Source organism: Mastomys coucha, unplaced genomic scaffold (assembly GCF_008632895.1).
Source record: "Mastomys coucha isolate ucsf_1 unplaced genomic scaffold, UCSF_Mcou_1 pScaffold3, whole genome shotgun sequence".
NCBI lineage: Eukaryota > Metazoa > Chordata > Mammalia > Rodentia > Muridae > Mastomys > Mastomys coucha.
Genome location: NW_022196909.1, coordinates 10,503,619 through 10,508,762, shown reverse-complemented (window position 1 = coordinate 10,508,762; position 5,144 = coordinate 10,503,619). Strand labels below are relative to the sequence as shown.

Genomic DNA, 5,144 nt, shown 5'->3' with positions numbered 1-5,144 from the left:
GTCTTCAGACACACCAGAAGAGGGCATCAGATCTTATTACAGATGGCTGTGAGCCACCATGTAGTTGCAGGGAATTGAACTCAGGACCTCTGGAAGAACAGTCAGTGTGCTCTTAACCGCTGAGCCACCTCTCCAGCCCTGGTTCTTTCTTTTGTTTTCAGTTTGGCTTTTGCTTTTGAGATGGGGTCTTGTGGAATCCTGGCTGGCTCCAAACTCCCTGTATAGTAGCTTAGGATGCCCTTGAAGTCCTGGCCCTCCAGCGTCTTCTTCTTCTTCTTCTTCTTCTTCTTCTTCTTCTTCTTCTTCTTCTTCTTTTTGTCGAGACAGGGTTTCTCTGTGTAGCCCTGGCTGTCCTGGAACTCACTCTGTAGACCAGGCTGGCCTCGAACTCAGAAATCCGCCTGCCTCTGCCTCCCAAGTGCTGGGATTAAAGGCATGCGCCACCACCGCCCAGCCAGCGTCTTCTTCCACATGGCTGGAATTACAGTCACCACGCCTGGAGCCTAGAGCGCAGCCACGTTAAATAGCTGATGTGCAGCCCTGCAGCCCCACCAGTTCCACAGCTTTGTTCTTCAAGCATCTTCCCCTAGCCTGTAAGCAATTGGTTCCTGCAAGAGGAGGGATGGGGCCAGGGTACTGGAAAAAGCAAGGAAAATAGCCCTGGGCCAAACAAGGAGACCCAGCTGTCTAGGCCTGAACTGAGAGGAGCTGTGAGGAGCTGTGAGGAGCTGTGAGGCCTGCTTCTGAACTGAAGCATTTGCAAGGGCCCTGCCAGTTCCAGCTATGTGAGTATTCAGTAGTCTGTAGGAAAGCAGGCCTGAGGTTTCAATCGGTTTCTCTCACTTATCTGTGTGACTTCAGGCAAGTGGCTTAACTTCTCTGAGTTACCATTTTCCACATCTACGAAGTAGCCGCATCTATCCTGATATCATTCTGAGATTAAGAAAAATATAAACCAGGCAGGGGTGGCGCACACCTTTAATCCCGGTACTTGGGAGGCAGAGGCAGGTGGATTTCGCAAGCCCCCTCGGAACCTGCGAAAGTGCCTGGCCCCTACCCATGTCAGGCAAGGCTCCAAATGGCTTTCTGCTGGGACTCAGTGCAAAATCCTAGGCCCTGGACACTGAGAATAATGAGCACAGGCAGGGACCACCACCCTGCAGCAGAGAGACCATCCATCCCTGAATAAGCTGCTGTCATTCCCTCCCACCCACCCATTCTCTCCCCTAAATAACCCAGCTCTGTTGCTTGGTTGTCGCCAAGCAGCCGGGTGCAGGCCTCCAAGGATGTCTCAGAATGGCAGTGCCGTTTATGAAGATTCCCCAGGAGAAGCAGGGAACTGGGGGAGGTCACAGGAGCCAGGGAGGCCTGACATAGCTTCCCAGGGGCCCTCTTGTGATAAAGTGCTTGTCTCTAGAAACAGAACTCCTGGGGTGAGTGGCATTTCCCTGCATCAAAGGCATGGTGGATGTCTGCTTACCAGAACATTGCTGCAGAGACAGAAGGCCGCAGGGTAGGTCCTGGATATTGGGAACTGGAGACATACAGGAACGCAGGCAGGAGTTTAGGAAGCTCGCCTGGGCTCAGCCTCTGGCAATCCAGCCTCAGTACCAACCCTCCTGGGATGGGTCTCTGACCTGCCTCTGAGTCTCAAAGAACCCCCGGGGTTAGAGGAGCCCCTGACAAGCCCTTTGGTAGTATGTGTACATAGGACACAGGAAGAGACCCTCTGACCTCACACTTCCACTCAGAAATAGGCCTGGAGATGTGCCTCTGTGGCTGCAAACTGCCACGGACAAAGCTGGTCATCTTTTGCAATGGTGCAAATTTGGAAAACAAAAAGATCAATGGACAGAGAGCTGATGGGCTGGCTAACAAGCACGGAGAGTGGGTGGCTATTTTACTTTGACTCTTTAAAAAAGAATAAATTTTTTTTTTTTTTTTCAAGACAGGGTTTCTCTGTGTAGTTCTGGCTGTCCTGGAACTCACTCTGTAGACCAGGCTGGCCTTGAACTCAGAAATCTGCCTGCCTCTGCCTCTCAAGTGCTGGGATTAAAGGTGTGTGCCACCACCGCCCGGCTAAAAAAATTTAAGATTTATTTATTTTATATATATGAGTACACTGTAACTGTACAGATGGTTGTGAGCCTTCATGTGGTTGTTAGGAACTGAATTTTAGGACCTCTGCTCGCTCCGGCCCAAAGATTTATTTATCATTATACATAAGTTCACTGTAGCTGTCTTCAGAGGCACCAGAAGAGGGCGTCAGATCTCATTACGGGTGGTTGTGAACCACCATGTGGTTGCTGGGATTTGAACTCAGGACCTCTGGAAGAGCAGTGCTCTTACCCACTGAGCCATCTCGTCAACAAGATTCTTTAAAATTGTATTTCACATGTATCATTGTTTTGTCTGCTCGTGTGCACAGGCACCATGGGCATGCCCAGTGTGTGTGTGTATTCAGGTCTCTAAGGAGGCCAGAAGAAGGCATCAGATACCCTGGAGCTGAAATTATGGGATGCTGTGAGTCACTTGATGTAGGTGCCAGGAACCGAACTCTCCTGCCCTCTGGAAGAGCAATAAGAACTCTTTTTTTGTTGTTGTTAAGATTTATTTATTAATTATATGTAAGCACACTGTAGCTTGTCTTCAGACACTCCAGAAGTGGGAGTCAGATCTCATTACAGATGGTTGTAAGCCACCATGTGGCTGCCGGGATTTGAACTCAGGACCTTCGGAAGAGCAGTCAGTGCGTGAGCCATCTCTCCAGCCTCCAATAAGAACTCTTAACCACTGAGCCTTCCCCTCAGTCCTATTATCTCCAGCAGCTATTTTAGAACAGGAGACAGATAGATGTAGGCTGACAGGAAAGCATCTCTCGAGGCCTGGAGGTGAACAGGGACCAGGATATCCAGGGTGGTGTGGACTGTAGTAGTAGCATCCTGGAATCGGTCAAGGCTTTGTCTGTGGAGGGCATGATCGAAACTACAGGTCATGCTCAGCTCACCCAGGCAGTTTCACACAGACCAGAAGCTGGAAGAAACTTCGAAATACTGTATCCAGGGATGAGGGCATGGCAGGAAGCCAGCTGGAGACATTAACTAGGTAACACTATTCTTTTTTTTTTTTTTTTTAAGATCTATTTATTATTATAATTAAGTACACTGTAACTGTCTTCAGACACACCAGAAGAGGGCGTCAGATCTCATTACGGGTGGTTGTAAGCCACCATGTGGTTGCTGGGATTTGAACTCATGACCTTCTGAAGAGCAGTTGGTGCTCTTACCCGCTGAGCCATCTCGCCAGCCCCTCTTTTTTTTTTTTTTTTAAGAGATGGAGTGTCTCCATGTAGCCCTGGTTGTCTTGGAACTCACTCTCTAGTCCAGGCTGACTTGAACTCAGAGATCTGCGTGCCTCTGCCTCCTGAGTGCTGGGATGAAAGGTGTGCCACCACTGCCTGGCATTGAGTTTTAGACTCAATCCCCACCCTACAGTAGCTTGCACAAATAAATAAAACACATTCAACTAGCATATATATAATATATACAGATAGATAGATAGGTAGATAGATAATTTTTAAATTAAATCAGTATCTTACCTGTTGCCCATCCTGGTCTTAAAATCCTGCATTACAATTATCTCTCAGCCTTCACCTTCCAAATACTGGAATTACAGTTGTATACCACCATACCCAGCTCCATAATTTTTATTTTACTTTTTTCTTTTTAATTAATTAATTAATTTGGGTTTTTCTCTTTCTTCTTCTTCTTTTTTTTTTTTTTTTTTTTTTTTTTTTTTTTTTTTCGAGACAGGGTTTCTCTGTATAGCCCTGGCTGTCCTGGAACTCACTCTGTAGGCTGGCCTCGAACTCAGAAATCTGCCTGCCTCTGCCTCCCAAGTGCTAGGATTAAAGGCATACACCAAGGTCAACCTTTAGAAAGGTCTGGAAGTGGGTGTCATGAGAGTTTAGCCTTAGAAAGGGGGCTGCACGTGGGGGCAGGGAGCAGGGTTACCTTCTACCATCTTTTTGTGTAAATGGGTTATTTTTACCTTGTGCACTTATGCTAAATTCTAATTACTGAGTCATTTTAAATTTTGACTATTTCTGCATAGGCGCATATCCAAACCAGCATGATTAATTCTACAGCCCATTGCCCAGATATGATCGCCCTCAAGCTTTGCCCTCCCAGAGCTGGAGAGACGCCTGGGTGGTGAAAGCAATTAACTGCTCTTGCAGAGGACCCAAATGTGATCCCAGCACCCACATGATGACTCCCAACTGCCTCATCCCATGCCTAAGGGACACCTTCTTGTGACCTCTTCAGTCTCCGGCATACTCAAATTACACACATGTACACTCAGCCACATACACATCCTCATATATTATTATATATTATGATATATATTGTAATAGATATTAATTTTACCTCTGAGCAAGGCATAATCATAATCATAAGGCATAAACATGCCTTTACTTCCAGCATTCAGGGTGACAGAAGGAGGCAGATCTCTGAGTTCAAGGCTACCTTGAGCTACGGAGCAAGTTCCAGGACAGCCAGAGCTACACAGAGGAACCCTGTCTTGAAACACAACAAACAATATATATATCATCTTTCATGATTTCTCTGCCATTTTTCTTTTTCTCTTCCTACTGGCTTAGAGTGTTAATTTTGTTGTTTGGTTGTTGGTTTTTATCTGCCTGCCTACCTGTCTGTCTGCCTGTCTACCTGTCTGTCTGCATGTCTGGTTTTGGAGTCAGGTCTCATGACATAGCCTCCAACTTGCAGCAATCTGCTTGCCTCCCCTCCCAGGAATTAAGATGCAGACTTGGACTACCACACCCAGTTCCCGTTGGGGTTTTTGCTGCAGTGTTTGAAAGCAACCACAGACCCCATACCAGACTGTGAGGAACAGGACACCCTGCATTCCAGAAGCAAAGTGTAAGAGGGCAGCCAGCGTGCCCCACCAGACCTGACCTGGACCCTGGACTAAGTTACCTAGAGGTGGCATTACGTGCCCTCTTCCTTTTCCTCCTCCTCTTCTCCCTCTTCCTCCTCCTCCTCCTCTCCCTCCTCCTCTTCCTCTCCCTCCTCTTCCTCCTCTCCTTCCTCCTCCTCCTCCTCCTCCTCTCCCTCCTCTTCTTC

General features: G+C 47.5%; 1 long non-coding RNA gene across 1 annotated transcript in view; it reads right to left on the bottom strand.

The window, feature by feature from the left end:
• Window positions 1-2,786: 2,786 nt before the first annotated feature.
• Window positions 2,787-5,144, bottom strand: part of LOC116075285 — a 10,501-nt gene continuing 8,143 nt past the window's right edge. The window contains exon 3 of the long non-coding RNA XR_004112503.1: window positions 2,787-2,964. This is a non-coding gene — a long non-coding RNA (uncharacterized LOC116075285). The remainder of the gene's footprint in view (window positions 2,965-5,144) is intronic.